Below are 17108 nucleotides of genomic sequence, written 5' to 3'. Positions count from 1 at the left end.
TTGCCATTGATTCCTATGGGCCTTAAGGCCCATAGGAATCGATGTCAATTACCGAATCGGTAAATACAGATTCGGTAAAAATACAGAATTGTCAAGGGGAACAGGGTGTCACTTTGACACCCTGTTGCACCCCTGATTTTGGCTTGTGTGCCATGTGGCATACATACATGCCATAAGGGCATGTATGTGTGTCACATAGCACAGGTGTACATGCACAGATGTGCATCTACACAGGTACACCTGTGCCATGTGACACACATCCATGCCCTTAGGCACAGATGTGCATGTACACAGGTATTCGTTATTTACCACCAAATAGTATTTGGTGGTAAATAACGAATCAGTAATAGCCTGTGGCACTGTTTAAAGTGCCACCTACATCTGGATTTACCAATTCAGTAAATTTGCCGATTCGGTATTTTACTGAATCGGTAAATTTACCGAATCGGTAAAATTAAGGCCACCTACATGTCAAAACACAAATACCGGTCGGTAACAGCCGAAATCGACCGGTATTTTCGGTCCTACAGCTGGCCCTATGTTTTATAAAAAATAGAAGGTCTCTTAGGCTTGAATGGGGAACCCCAGACATCCAAGATCAGCAGAAGTGAATCACATCAGGATCTAACTAGCTCTCTGTCTCTCTGGAAACAGGCTTTCTTCAGAGTGTCTAATTCATGCATGCAGTGTGATAATAAAGACGCCAGAATTTCAGCTAGCTGCAGTTGTGTGCATGTTATGTTTAGAGTATGAGCTGATCAGCCCGAACAACACCTAATATTGTTTTGATAACCTTGGAGGCTTCAGCACTCACTGTGCAGACTAAGGTCGAGCTGTAAGTCTAGGGACGTTGAAAACATGCCCTGCTCATGTGAAGCAATTCACGCAGACTAACTTAGAACACAGTTACATATAGTGTTGTGTGCAAAAGCAGCAAAAAGGTAAAATGGTGTTTAACCTTCTAATAAACCTTTGCTAACATAGCAATGTGGACAAATGAAGCCCTGCCTTCACTACTTAAATGCTCCGTCGATCACCCCATTTTATATCGCTTTGTTCGCCCTAAGTTGGCAGGGTATGCTCAGACGTGAGTCCCTTGCTCACTTGGCCACTGGATTCAAGATAGCCTGGCTGATGAGGATTATGAATCCGAAACCGGTCCCAGGATGCTTGTTTCCGATCCAGGGAAGACATGGCTTGGCAGTTCGGGCAGGACTGTTCCCATGAGGCACAGGGTCAGACTGATTTGCATATGGCCATGTCTGAACTGGGGTGGCTGAGTGAGCTAAAGAATGGTGATGGTGATGGATTAAACCCAGATCAGTTGACTGGGGGTGAGTGTTGAATTAGCTTAAACGCTCCGTCCATCATCCCCTTTTGTATCACTTTGTTCGCCCTAAGTTGGCAGGGTTTGCTCAGACGTGAGTCCCTTGCTTACTTGGCCACTGGATTCAAGATAGCCTGGCTGATGAGGATTATGAATCCAAAACCGGTCCCAGGATGCTTGTTTCCGGTCCAGGGAAGACATGGCTTGGCAGTTCGGGCTGGACTGTTCCCATGAGGCACAGGGTCAGACTGATTTGCATATGGCCATGTGTGAACTGGGGTGGCTGAGTGAGCTAAAGAATGGTGATGGTGATGGATTAAACCCAGATCAGTTGACTGGGGGTGAGTGTTGAATTAGCTTAAACGCTCCGTCCATCATCCCCTTTTGTATCACTTTGTTCGCCCTAAGTTGGCAGGGTTTGCTCAGACGTGAGTCCCTTGCTTACTTGGCCACTGGATTCAAGATAGCCTGGCTGATGAGGATTATGAATCCAAAACCGGTCCCAGGATGCTTGTTTCCGGTCCAGGGAAGACATGGCTTGGCAGTTCGGGCTGGACTGTTCCCATGAGGCACAGGGTCAGACTGATTTGCATATGGCCATGTGTGAACTGGGGTGGCTGAGTGAGCTAAAGAATGGTGATGGATTAAACCCAGATCAGTTGACTGGGGGTGAGTGTTTAATTTGCTTAAACGCTCCGTCCATCATCCCCTTTTGGATCGCTTTGTTCGCCCTAAGTTGGCAGGGTATGCTCAGACTTGAGTCCCTTGCTCACTTGGCCACTGGATTCAATATAGCCTGGCTGATGAGGATTATGAATCCGAAACCGGTCCCAGGATGCTTGTTTCCGGTCCAGGGAAGATATGGCGTGGCAGTTCGGGCTGGACTGTTCCCATGAGGCACATGGTCAGACTGATTTGCATATGGCCATGTCTGAACTGGGGTGGCTGAGTGAGCTAAAGAATGGTGATGGATTAAACCCAGATCAGTTGACTGGGGGTGAGTGTTTAATTTGCTTAAACGCTCCGTCCATCATCCCCTTTTGTATCGCTTTGTTCGCCCTAAGTTGGCAGGGTATGCTCAGACGTGAGTCCCTTGCTCACTTGGCCACTGGATTCAAGATAGCCTGGCTGATGAAGATTATGAATCAGAAACCGGTCCCAGGATGCTTGTTTCCGGTCCAGGGAAGACATGGCTTGGCAGTTCGTGCTGGACAGTTCCCATGAGGCACAGGGTCAGACTGATTTGCATATGGCCATGTCTGAACTGGGGTGGCTGAGTGAGCTAAAGAATGGTGATGGATTAAACCCAGATCAGTTGACTGGGGGTGAGTGTTTAATTTGCTTAAACGCTCCGTCCATCATCCCCTTTTGTATCGCTGCCTTCACTACAGAGCATGCACCCGTTACACATTGATGGCGTCCCACTGCCTATACTTAGAGGTATTTGCAGGCATTTGGGGTTTCGGTGCTGTCTCATTATCCTGCAGGAACACTAGGGTTACTTCTGTCTTGTCCTCAAAGTTAACTGGGACTTCCTCCTCCCCAAGCAGTACACTCGCCAACTCAGATGTCTGCCCACCAGCGGGGGCTCTGCCTTCCTGGGACATTTGGAGTCTTCCTGGGAGTGCCCGTATTTGTAACACTCGGTACATTGGGGGACAAATTTCCCTATCTGTTTTTTAAAGAATCCCTTCTTCTTAGGTTCAGACTGTGACTGGTTACCACTGTTCCCTTGGGAATTATTTTGGGCGCCTGTTGAGAAATTCTTACTTTTAAGTTTTTCTACCCCTTCTTCCTTCTGGTGAGACCCCTGACTGTCCTTTTGAGAGCCCCACAGATGCCTGTTTTGGACACTCTGGTGCTGACCCATTTGTTGTCCTCCTCAGAAAGCTTCCTGTAATCGGTCAGTTTGCTGTCCACTAGGTGCTGGCGCAACTCTGTAAATAAAAGATTGAGTGTGTGCTCCCTGAGAATCAAGTTTTACAGTCCATTATAATCATTTACCTTGCTTGCCCTCAACTTTAGCCCTTCAGTGCCTTGCTGGAGTAGTCCAAGAAATCCACCTCAACTGATTTGGGAGCTTATGGTTTCGCTTGAACCTCTGGTGATACGTTTCTGAGGTCAGCCCAAATGCAACTAGCAGGATGGCTTTCATGGGGGTGTACCTGTGTTGGCCCTCTACTTCTTGGGTTGGAAGATTGTCCCTCCCCACTGGAGGAATATGCTTACACAGACCACCCTCCTAGTGCTCCTCTGGGATTTTGCATACTTCCAGGGTAACATCATAAGCTGAAAACTAATTTATCAATTTTATCTGCCACCACATAACTGGGTATTAGGTCTTTAGGTATATGGACCTTTTTATTCCCTTCAAACACTACACCTTGGATACACTGAGGAGAAATGCGGATGCGGGTATCCCTCAAGTCCTTGTACTCCTGGATTTGTCTGCCGCATTCGACACGGTGGACCACAACATCCTTCTCCACCGTGTCGGCCAGGCAGGCATACAGGGTACTGCCCTCAAATGGATTGGGTCATTTCTAACGGGACGTACTCAGGCCGTGCGCCTGGGCCCGTACACCGCAGCAAAACCCCCCACGTCTTGCGGAGTACCTCAAGGTTCTTCCATCTCGCCATTATTGTTCAACCTTTACCTTCGCCCACTTATCCACTCACTTAAGAACTGGGACATCACGGTATATAATTATGCTGATGATCTGCAGATAATTTTTCCCCTCAACTCCTCCAATGCTGTTAACACCTTTCGCACCGCTATGATTCACATCCTACATTGGATGAATGAGAATCAATTAAAGTTGAATCCAGGAAAAACCGAGCTGCTCCTTCCCGGCTCCAGTTCTGCTCACTGGGGTCCACAGTTCTGGCCCACTGAATTTGGCCCCCTTCCACCTTCGGTCAAATCAGTGAAAAGTCTGGGCGTGATCATTGATGCAGAGCTTTCCTTGAAAGCCCAAGTGGGCGCTGTCATCTCGTCCTGTATGTATCAGTTGAGAAAGATCCGCAAAGTTAGCCATCTTTTACCACCTTCTGCTCTAACTCAGGTTGTCATCTCTTTGGTTCTCTCCCGCCTGGACTTTTCCAATTCCATCTACCATGGCCTCCCTCAGTCCCTGTTGTATCGTCTCCAGGTGGTTCAGAACCAGGTGGCCCGTCTCATCTATAAAATCCCTAAATGGCAATCGGCAAAACCCCTGCTGCATCGACTTCATTGGTTGCCGATGGGACTACGGTCAGCCTTTAAGGTAGCCTGCCTCACTTACAAAGCCCAGTACTGCACCAGTCCTGCATTCTTGCAATCTTTAATTACTTCACATCGCCCGTCACGCAACCTCCGTTCTGCTCACCTTCATATGCTTGTTGCTCCCAAAGTTAAAACCAAGAAGTACGGCGGCCGCCGCTTCTCTCATCTGGCCCCTAGCCTTTGGAATTCTCTCCCTCTTTTCATCAAGTCAAGCACTTCCCTTTCTATCTTCAGAAAACTGCTTAAGACATTTCTCTTCCCCTCCCTAGGCTAACCTGGTCAGTGTCAACTCTTCATTTTCCATCCTGTTATAAAGAGCGCCAGGAAACCTTTGGTGTCAGTGCGCGTTATAAGAGTCACTTAACATAACATAACATAACACTGATGACATGCTGCCACCATTGCTGCTGGAATCTGCCTACATTGCTTTCAGTTCCAGCTCTTCAAGGCTTCTTTCATGAGCCAACCGCTCCAAAGAAGTTTATCCTACATCCTGAGTTTCTTCTCCATTTTTAATTTGGCCATGTGCAGCTAAAACTCCCTCTCTGCCTTCCTGTCCGTCAGCTCCTCTGGGGACAGGCCATTTGAGGATACAGTGCTTCTTGCTTTGGCAGGGAGCTCCAATTCAGGAGAGAGGTCATTCTGCTACACTGAAGGCTGAATTGCAGGGCTGATGTCCAGATCATTCTGTTCCCCTGTCGCTGTTGTGAACTGGTGACCTTTGTACAAGCACTTAGAGCTTTCTGCAGCTCAAACGTTTTGTATTTGTATTTGTATTTGTATAGGGCATTTCTAAAGCGCTAACTGTAGCTCCGAAAGGGGCATCCTGGCGCTGAGCTAGTGTGTACTACAAAGATGGAAACTTAAATAGCAGCCATTACCAAACTGTCTGACAAACTGTAAATCCAGGTTTTTAGGTGCTTCCTGAAGACACTCTCCTGGGCTAGGAGTCTAAGGCCCTTAGGCACGGCATTCCATGCCTCGGAAGCCAATACCATGAGGGTCCTACCTCCCTTGGTTTATACTTGAATCTAGGGGTGTTAATTAGATTACCGCCAGATGACCTCAGGCAACGCGAAGGATCATAGCGTACAAAAGGTCTCGCCAGGTACTTCGGGCCTATGTTATTAAGAGCTCTGAAAGAGGTCAACAAGATCTTATACAAGATCCTCTTATGTAAGGGTAGCCAGTGTAAGGTCTGGAGTGCAGCCGTGGCGGAAGATCTTCTTGGTAATTTAAGTACCAATCTTGGTGCCGCGTGTTGCACACTCTGCAGTTTTTTTAGCGTGGCTTTTTTTACTCCGGCCATCAGGCCATTACAGTAGTCTAAACGCGATAGTATCACCGCAACCGCTACCGACTTTCTAGAGTCAGTAGGCAGGAAGTCAAAAAACTTTTTTAGTGATTTAATAATACTGAAGCAGCTTCCTGCCGTATTCCTTACATGCTGGTCAAAGGAAAGAGCAGAATCAAATAGTACACCTAGATTTCTTGCCGTTTCCACTGAGCGGGGAGGAGCAGGTGAATCCTCGGGCCACCAGTCCTTGGGGCAAAAGTGGACATCTTTACCCAGAGGTAAGATTTCAGTTTTGTTGGTGTTACATTTTAGATGGTTATTGTCCATCCAACGGAAAACTTCTGTCAAGCAGCTCTTGAACTTTTGTTCCGCATTCGGGGAATTTTTATCCATGGAGACAACAAGTTGCGTGTCGTCGGCGTATGATGTTACCAGTATCCCGTGTGACTCTATCAATGTAATGAGGGGGACCATATAAACATTGAATAACAGAGGGCTTAAAATGGAGCCCTGGGGGACCACAGATAAGACCTTTTTTTCGTTGGATAGAAAAGAGCCCAGGGAGACCGTTTGAATTCTATTGGTCAGGAAAGACACTATCCAGGCCAGGGCAACATCAGCTACACCTATATCTCTCAACCAATCGATCAGGATTTCATGAGAGATGGTGTCGAATGCTGCCGTGAGTTTTGGTGCCCTTCTTCATTGGTAGTCCCCTTTCTTTGCAGAACTGGTTAAGTTTAGCCACAGTGTAGCTTTCCAAGTAGTCCAGCTCAAACACCATTACTGCAGGTATGGTTTCAGACAGTCCGGTAATAGGAATGAAGGTAGATTTAGAAAACCAAAAGTTGCCAATTAAGGAGAATTTAAAAACTCAAATTAGTTTTACATTATTTATGTGGGATGAAAGTGTACCACACAGGTCCAAATCCCATTGCTGCCACCAGTGTAAGAAATTGGGGTACTGGGAGAGGGTGGCATAACCATTCTCAACAGCAACCAAAATTCTTCTCAGGGTGAAGTCACTAGCAAAAAACCTAAATTAACGTGCTCAACACTTGAGTAGCTTGGCACAGAACAGTCAGGTTTAACTCAGAGGCAATGTGTAAAGTATTTATGCAGCACTTCTTCAAACAGTAATAAATTGACAACATAACACAAGAAAAATTCCACATCAGTTTAGAAAAAAAGTCAAATTTTAAATGACAAAAATTCAATCAATAGAACTGGAGATATGCAATTTTAAGGATTTACGTGAAAATAAAAGCATAAAGTGCTAACTGTGGTTATAACACCAATAGTATCAACGTTTATTTTTGGTGCTAGCCAGATTGAGATCCGGTGGCATTTCTTACTCTGCATTGGCATGGATTACATCCTTCCTGTCAAATAGGAAGCAGGTTGTTTCTTTAGGATCCTTTCTCTCTTCGGAACGTACCGTCACCACGGGTGTCCCACAGGGGGTTTCTCTTAGTTCACTTATTATATTAATATATATATGGCTCCACTTATCTCGTTGATCTAGACTTTTGGGATCGAAATTACATCTTACGCTGATGAAACCCAGCTAAACCTGTCATTGGAAAAGAACTCTAAGAAAACCGAAGAAAATTTTAAAGCTTGTTTTAGGGCAGTCATCAAATGAATGAAAGATAACCATCTCTGCTGTAATACTGATAAGACGGAAATCATACCGGTTGGAAAAAACAATCCTTTCCAACCAAAGGATTGGTGGCCGGATGATACTGTAGCCCCCCCATCAACGGTGGAGGCTCCCAGTCCATAAAATAATTTTGTTTAAACTACTGTTTAAACTACTGTTGACGAACTTCAGAAAGGATAACGATAATAACTTGATGAAAGTGAACATTTAATAAATTATGATTTATTCTGTAATCAAGCAAATCTTCCTTGATAGTAACCAATAAAACATTGTAATTCATGTCCTTGAAATATTATTATCATGTCATAAAAGAATGCATTGTTGCTTGGAATGATACCATACTGTAGTCAAAACATATCTATGTAATGGAATACATTTGACAAATTCCAAAGTTATCCAAAGAAATATTGAAACTGTAAAGGAAAAGAAACACATTATAGTGAGAGGAAAAACATCCAAGTGCCTGTAGGCAGTAAAAGCATGATTATAATGCAACACAGTTTTATTTAACACTTACACTGGGTGATGTCTCCAGGTTATCAGTGTCTGTAATTTTAACACCTTGGTTGTGGCTGGAATTCCGCGCCGGTGCTGAACATTCCGATCGCAGGTGTGGCATCAGCACACGAGCACCGTAACTCATGACGACTGGGAGCCGTCATCAGCACCGAAGGGGTTAAGAACAAAAAGAATGAATCGAGTGTCAGTAAACCAGAGTCTCACAGGATTGTATTGGAGACCCTCAACCACAGAACCACTTTGCGTGGTATATCTTGATTCTCCGCCAATGTGGTTAGGTGGATGATATCATCATAGGGCCTATCACTTGAGTGTTCTGTTCTCCAAGTGATCTACTGTCCTTCACCTGGTGGGAGACTGGCTGGGTAGCGACAGTCGTGAACAGAGGTTAAAATAGCTATTTTCCTGTGTATGGTGATTTATTGAACAGAAAAATGATCAGGGTAAAGAAGAGGGCGGTGTTGAGGTGGGTGAGTTAGTGATCCACAACACCTACTGGGCACTCAACATGTTTCGTCCCAGGGTTGCCCCTACAGGTCGTGTGGTCTTCATCAGGACCAATTAGGACGAGGTCTGAAGTTTCAGAGCTCTACAAGCATGAGTGAGGTAAGTAATATCACTTACCACTCTTCGTTATGTAAGCGCAAACTTGGCCCAAAACTTAAAACAAAGGGGCCATGTTCTCTGTGAGGTGCAGGAAGAAAAGATGTTCCTTTGTGTAGATTATCTCTGACAACACTGCTGCAGTTCTCTTCACCTTGAAATCTTCTTTGAATTTAAAATTACAAATCTTTGGAAGCTGAATGAATCTCTGCTTCTCTCTCCCTTTTGACTGATATATTGCAGTGTTAGTAACCTCGACTCCAGCAACCAACTTGGTTGAAATAAGTGATGCCATCATCTCCTCCTTGGGGGCCAATTCCTCCCAGAGTTCTAGTCCTCCTCCTCGGTCTTTGCAACTTTCAGATTATTGGCCTGTTTCTCCTCAGTGCTGCACTTATAGTAAATCATGCAACAGTGGCGGCTGGCATGACTCGTGGGTAGCGGGGCAGGGCAGGATTGGGCCAGGCAAGGGGGGAAGCAGGAGGTTTAACAATGTAAAAGGAAAAAAAAATATTACACACTTACCTTGCCGCCGGATTCTGCGTCCCTGCTCGTTGCTACTGCTTTCCTCATGGGAAAGGAAGCCAGGAACAGCCAGGCTTCCCTGACCAATCACAATGCTGCAATGCAGCGTTGTGATTGGTAGGCACCCAGGCTCCCCTGACCAACCACAATGCTGCATTGCAGCGTTGTGATTAGTTTTGAGTGTCCTGGTTTGACGCTCAACTAGGGAATGGGGGCCTGGGCTTGTTCTCATTCAGGCTATAATACAGCCTGCATGGAGAATGGAGAAAGTGTGCAAGACTGGTTTGGGTGGCCAGAGAGGGCCAACTAAACAGTCATTGCTCACTGAAGAGTGGGCAAACCACTCCTCCCCTTCTCCATGAGCAGAGCAGCCCCGCCCACCTGCCCGCCCGCAAAGGAAACATAAAATGATAACTTAAAGTTATCATTTTATATTTCCTTTCCTTTCCACTGCTTGAAAGAAGTGGTGTGAAGCACCTCCGCCATAGTAGAGGAGCCACCACTGTCATGCCACCTTTTTTGCACTCAATTACAGTCCTGTGTGTTGGTGCTACACTATTAATTCTGTTCGCTATTGCTTGCCACAAAGCACTCTTCTTAGAAAAGGAAAATTTGCAGGTGACAAAGAAATATTTATTTTTGGCACCTCTGAAATCAAAATCGGTCTTTGCTCTACTGTGAAGCTGAGTTTCTTTTTCTGCCATCCTCCACGACAGCACCTTCATCCTTGCTAGAATCTTTCTGGCTTGCAGCAGTATTATTGTTGGCTATTTAACAGTGGGTAAACAATACATGAAACTGTGTCCCATTTTGTGCAGATTCGCAAAACAATTCCTTCTTGCATCACACAAATCTGCCTTATGTCTTGCAACTCTGCTTTACGGCACGTGAGCATGAGGTGCGTTGCGGCGCATTGCACCACTACAACAACTTTGCAGCTTCTTTACAAAGCCCATGAAACAATTTTGCGCTGCAGTTGCGGCACTTTTTGTGATGCAGTGGCAGCATAAACAATGCTCCAGGTTTAGCCTATGTCCAAAGTGACGCATCTAGGCAGATGCGTCACCTTGTAAACCACTGCGCTACATTATACTGGTGTCAGGTATAATTTATGCACGATGGGCATTCACACGCCAGAAAGCCTCGCAGAAGTGATGCCGTGAAATCTACAAGATTTTACTGCACAACTTCTAGGACGCCACTGCATCAAAACCTTGTAAGGAGTGAAGCAGTGCAATAAGAATAGGCCTTCCCATTGCATTGCGGGAGTTGCTTCAGGCTTAGAACACATCTCCAGCAATGCATGTGTTTTGTGCAGTTACATCGGAATTTCTGAAGCATCTGTCCAGTGCTTAATTTGTGCCGGTGCTATCCGGTGCTCAGCACCGGCACTTAAATATCAGGGCCGGGTCTATGAATCTTCATCTTGACTGCTGACTGTAAAAATAAATAAAACTTTATTTATTGTACTGCATTCTTCGTACGTGCAGCCACTCACTGCCTGGCTGGCTCATGGCTCCCGAGTCCCGTCCCGCTGCAGCGTGTTTCATATCCCGCCGGCCATCGACTCCAAGAGTCACAGTCTCATCAATCATGTTACTCACTGACTGTCAGTGTTACCGTGACGTCACGTCAAGGCGTTTGGGACCTGGCCGGGGTAACCGTAGTGGTTGCACTTGCAACTTGCAAGTTGGTGGTCAGCCTGAGGTAATATGAATTTTCATGGTCAGTTATGTCCCCTATCGTAGACCCCAACGGCTCCATGTACGTGCTTTAAGTACATGTATGTTCCCTCCACTTCCAGCTATGAAGACGCAAATACATTTGCGTCCAACGTTAACATGTCCTCTTTCAGATCCACCATGAATGGGTCAGATATTCCGTTCCTAAGTGTGCCTTGCCAACGTCTTTACCTGGTGCACTTTTCATGTTTTCTAGCTCTGGCGAGTTAGGCCCTGATTTCTGCCATCGAGCTTTTTCTGCCTTCTGTCTCTGAAGGCCGCAGCCTGCTGCTTCCTGACCCTTGACTTACTCCCTGTGTGGCGAGCGGTGCCTAGCTCGGCCTGCCTTGCCTGCCAAGATTGTATTCAACCTTCAAGTTATCTGCTCCGCTCCTCGAAAATACATTCCTGTCTAGTAGTTTAGGAAAACATCCTTCCCAGCTGCAGAGCAAAGGGCCCGGCCTCACTGTCTCCATGCAAGTAATTCATAGCTCCCGTTACCATGGTAGGCCCATGGCCCCCTTGCCTTACACGTAGACACGTAGTTGCATATGCACGCACTAGCAGTCAGTATAGAATAGCCTCTGCCCGAGAGACCTTTCCTTCTAGATAATACAGTTCCTTAAACACAAGATATAGATATGATTAGGGTTTAGGTTGTTCTGACACCCCAGACTTCTGTCTCCTCATGTAGGGCTAAATGTCAAGTCCCCTTCACCCTCCAGTTACACGTCAATTACACGTCATACTGCTGCGCGCGCATCTCTGCCATGTATTTCTGCTGACACTGCAGGATTCTTCTAGGGATCCACCCACCTGTGTTACGTTTCCAGTGACGTTGTCTAGCACACACCTTCGTGTACGCCCTTGTGCACGCCTTCTGTTACGAACACATGTTCTTATCTCGTTTCTCTCAGCTGTTACGCCTCCTGCATCAATCTCTATTGTAAATGCATTGACTATATATATGATACTCTGTTAATAAATCATTGTACATGTCCTATCCGTTCCCTTGCACATGCTACCTGGTTCGAACCAATAACCAATTCCTTTTTAAGGAATAAAACCCCTTTAAAACCTCAAATACCACGGATTCTGTCTCTTATTTTTGACTGAGTTATTCTTATTGATATTTACCGCATAAATTCCGCATAGGTAATTAAAATTTACCACATAATTGGCGCCCGAACAGGGACCCCTCCCCCACCCCACGCGCCGGAGGTGCGTTGTAGGCCCGGTCCCCTGCCACAGCCGTGAGGGACAACTACGCGTACCCGCAGGATTTCCTGTATCTCCCTCAGGCCAACGGAGGTGACTGAGGCTGCGATCGACACCCAGACGAGGCGGTGAGGAGTGCGGAGGATCCCGACCAGAGCCTAGCTGAGAGAACAAAGTCCGAGGTATTTGGAGGCCCACCAGTTCCGAAGTTCCGAAGTACCTGCGTCACGAATCGAGTCGAGTCCAGTGTCCAGTCCAGTATCGAGTTTCCGAGGCCTTCTGTTCCGTGCTTCCCGGTGAGTACCGTTGCTGGGGACGCAACTAGACGAGTGCATTAATTTGTGCCCGGTCAAGACGGGGTTGGGTACACAGCCACGGTCTGCACTGTTTAGCAGTGTATCTGTACTGTTTAGCAGTATATCAAGTATGGAGGTAGCTAGTTTCATTTTAGTTATTGTTGTTCGTTTTCAAAATGTTTAAATGTGTTCTAATGTCGTGGTATGAGTGATTGTTCGATCTATATTACTGTGCTCATTGTATTAATTGTGTTCAAATTCAAGTAAGTATCAAGTACCAAGTAGTACGGCTGAGATATGCCGCTATTCTCTAAACTGAGACAGATAGGAACTAGAAAAGGGATACTAGAGGAAGCTGTTCCCATTCCACCCAGGGACACTCCAGGGTACTTTATGTACCACAAGCACGGCTTAGACGCTGTATTATATCTCGATTTGTGGGTGGATTACACTAAAGATTTAGCAGAGAATCAGAGATGGCCCGCTGCAGGGACATGGGATGCCGAGTGCATCATGAGAGTAGAAGAAGCATTATGGAAAAAGAAAGCCAGACAGTCACAGAAAGATGCCATTGAATTATGGCGTAAAGAATCGCATAGGCGCACAGAAAAAGCACTCAGAAAAGCAGAGAAAAGTAGAGAGGATTCAGACAAAGTCCGAGAAAATGTATTAGTTGAAGAGGGGATACGAGTAAAAACAGAACAAGTAGACTGACAACGAAACGCTCTTATGAATGGTATGTATCCTCTTCTGGCCGAGGGTTTACCTAAGGCCACTCCGGAAATACCAAAGAATCTGCCACCTCCATTGGTCCCGACTAAAGTACGTCACAAGGCCACAAAAGACATATTCCTTTCTTCCTATTTAGACGATGTAGCCCCCGAATATGTTAATGTTCCGCCACCACGCACACCACCTGCTGATGGCACTCCACCGCCGATTCCTCCACCCCTTCCGGCACCTATTCTCCCTACTATTGATCCACTTAATCCTTTTGGACCTGGCACTTCGGGAGGGGCAATAGGAGGTTTTCAAACACCGCCACAAGCACACCGATTGACTTATAGGGATTTAGCACAACAACGTACACCTCAAACAGCGAGTTACAACATACTTAAAGAGCCTCTTACAGACTGTAGATATGATCCCGTACCCGGTAAAGACGACAGAATGATGCTATCATCAGTGCGTCTACGACGAGTTACAAACTATCTAATGTTACTACCTGGAATGATTGATCATCTAGACAGAATATATCATTTTGTCCAAACGGGGGAAGGTCCTGAAAGTATTGGCGAGGCCATGGCATACCAGAAAGTTGACACTCAAAAAATGATATTACGTTTCTTTATAAACTGCTTGATAAGAGAACAAGATAGGCCTGGGGTAGACCAGGAAGACATGAAAGCACTGACTAAATGGGGTCAGAATATAGCAGACGGAAAACACGATAAACAGAATAGTATAGAAAGTATGTATCGAAGGATACGAAAGACAGTAGAACAAATACATGAAAGAAGACAGCCCGAAAGAGAAATAGATACAGACAAGACTGAGTCCTCGGGGGAGGAGGACCAACCAGAAATGACAACAGGAACATTGCAATTACCAACTAGAGAAACGATAGCATATGTAGGTAAGGGAAGACTTTTTAATAATTCAATGCGTCCGGTACGCCCAGAAAGTAAGAGACTTTTTCAAGCAGCCATGTCAAATCCAAAGACTCCTGAACACTTATTTCAGGCTACCGATAAAATACTTCAAGAACGAATGGGGTACCATGTAATCAATTCCATGGATGAACAAGAATTAGCCAGGTCAGCAGTCCAATGGGCTGACAGTTCTGATACATATAGTGATGATGGCTTAGCACAAACATTTTTAAATCTTTCCCCTGATGAACAGAAATTAGCCGGAATATACATGATTCAGCATCTCCTTATATTGTATAAAAGCCAACATTCTGATCTAGGTCCCCTACCTGATATTTTGATAGAGCTACTCATGAATAGATGGAGAGGTCTAGGTACCGACTTAATTAAAATTATTCTAGAGCATCGGCACAGATACAGTACTTTTCTGACCACACAGTCTGTTCCAGCTCCACCTCCAGAAAGAAAAATGTATTACATAGACAGACAGAATCCCTTGCGAGAAGTACATCCAGTCAAGAATGATGATAATACTTTTAGACGTGTGTTTGTGTACACACCCATAACTAAAATGGAACTGTTAGAAATGAAGAAGTTAGTGCCTAGTCATGACAAAGATCCCGCAGGTTTCCACCGTGAAATAAAAGATATGTTACTCATGGGTGATTATACCTACCCCGACATCATGAAAATATTGAAAGTATTATTGCCTGCTGGTATTTACGAGAAACTCAAGGAAAAAGAATGGGAGGTGGGAGAGGCAAAGATTGATTGGGCTGTATTAGAGAACGAAGAAAATACTCGTACCCCAGGCCTAGGGCTTGGGGACAAAACTAAAGCATTACCAGGATTGTTAGTACAAGTCTTGCCACGTTTGTTAGCAACGAAAAAGGAGGACTGGGATGCAATCTCAGCCTGTAAACAGAAACCCGATGAAGACACTAGTGATTTTTATTCCCGATTTGAGAAATGTTTTGTTATTAATAGTGGCCTGAAACCAAGTAGCGAGTCATATCCACACCTTTTTGTATCTAAATTGGTCGAAAATTCCCTGCCCCAAGTTAAGAATCGTGTTCTGAAAGTCGAGAGCACATGGCAAGCTAACACGCCTTCACAAATGTTACAAATGTTACAGTACCACCAGAATAGAATTAGAGAAGAACATGATCACGAACAAAGACGTATGAAAGACACAAAAATGAAAATGTTAGTTGCTCAGTCAGTCCCAGCTGACGGTCAGAAAAAGGGTATGACACAGTCCAATAATTCAGCAGCTCCTGTTAAAGGGATATGCAACTATTGTAAACAGCCAGGTCACTATGTAAACGATTGTGCAGTTTTGAAACATAATATATCTACAGGTAAAACTAAAGAAAGGCCGCGTCCTCCTAGACAGGACCAAGTCCAACAACAAGTACCACAGAATATCCAGCCTATGCAAGCTTCACAACAGACAGTACAGACTGTAGCCGTGCCACAGCCACAGCCCATTGCCGCAACACGACATGCAACACAACAAATGTACCAGTATGCGCAAACTGATTATCCTGATTACCAGCGATACACATGAAACAGCCTAGAGAGGGAAGTCGGCTTGCCTCTTATTGAGGTTCCTGTAGATCAAGAGGGTCCTTATGTACACAGTCAAGTGTTAGGAAAAGATAGAAAGTTTTTGATTGATACAGGGGCAAGCAGGACAACTATAAGTCATGACGAGGTTCCAGGGGCACCCCTCTCAGGCTCACAGAATGTTTCCCTTGGATTTTCAGGCAAACCTATTGTAAACGAAGTATCACAACCAGTACAACTTTTAGTTGGTCCATTGTCTCGCACGACAGATTTATTGTTAACGAAATCATGTCCAGAAAACTTGTTAGGCATCAAGACACTGAAAGCTCTAGGAGCTGTGATATGTTGCTCTCCGGAAGGAGTGAGACTGTTTCTACGTGACTTTAAGGGTCACTATGTGTTGAGAGATATTGATCCCAGACTACAGAACGTTCCTGCACATTTATGGGCACAAGGCCCCACTGATGTAGGTTGTATGCACATTACACCATATCGAGTCACACTTAGACCAGGAGTAGTCTTACCACGAATCCGACAATACAAATTACCACCAGATGCTATAGCGGCTTTACTGAAAATCATTGACGAGCTCATTGCACAAGGAGTGGTTGTAGAAACCGACTCGAATTTATGTAACTCCCCCATCATTCCAATTCTTAAACGTACTGATCCAAATGCACCCCCAGTTTATCGATTAGTTATCGATCTGCGCGAATTGAATAAATGCATCGTACCACAGTATCCTGTGGTCCCAGATATCTCGTCTTTATTGACTGCCATTGATTCCGAAGCCACGTTCTTTACTGTAATCGATCTGAAGAACGCCTTCTTTAGCGTCCCCATTGATCCGGAAAGCCAATACCTTTTCGGATTCTGTCTAAATGGACGAAGCTTCAAATTTGCACGCGCACCTCAAGGATTCACAGAAAGCCCTAGCATCTATAGTCAAGCACTGAAAAGACAACTAGACAGTATACACATGCCTGACAACACTGCTCTGTTACAGTATGTCGATGATCTACTGATCACCGCCCGCAGCGAACCCGAATGTGAGCAAGCGTCACTGACGGTTTTGCATTTCCTGGCTGACAAGGGACACAAGGTGTCCCCTTCCAAGCTACAATTCTGTGTTCAGCAAGTTGTTTACCTTGGGCACTTGCTGACCAAAGGGGGGAGACAGCTAACACCTGACCGCATCCAGTTAATTGTAAACATGTCACAACCCAAGACACAAAAGGAGGTACGAGCCTTTATAGGCCTCACCTCTTACTGTAGACAATGGATCCCTCAGTATGCATTTCTAGCGAAACCACTCATACAGTTGACAACCCAGGAGGCAGCAACATCGACTGTCCTCCCTTGGACTCAGGAACACACACAAGCTTTTGAGGACTTAAAGAAAGCCTTATGTCAAGCACCAGTTTTAGCGACACCATGTTACAGCAAGCCTTTT

This window comes from Lissotriton vulgaris, chromosome 3_1, assembly GCF_964263255.1.
Source record: "Lissotriton vulgaris chromosome 3_1, aLisVul1.2, whole genome shotgun sequence".
NCBI lineage: Eukaryota > Metazoa > Chordata > Amphibia > Caudata > Salamandridae > Lissotriton > Lissotriton vulgaris.
The sequence above is the reverse complement of the archived record's forward strand: the minus strand, read 5'-3'. Positions refer to the sequence as shown.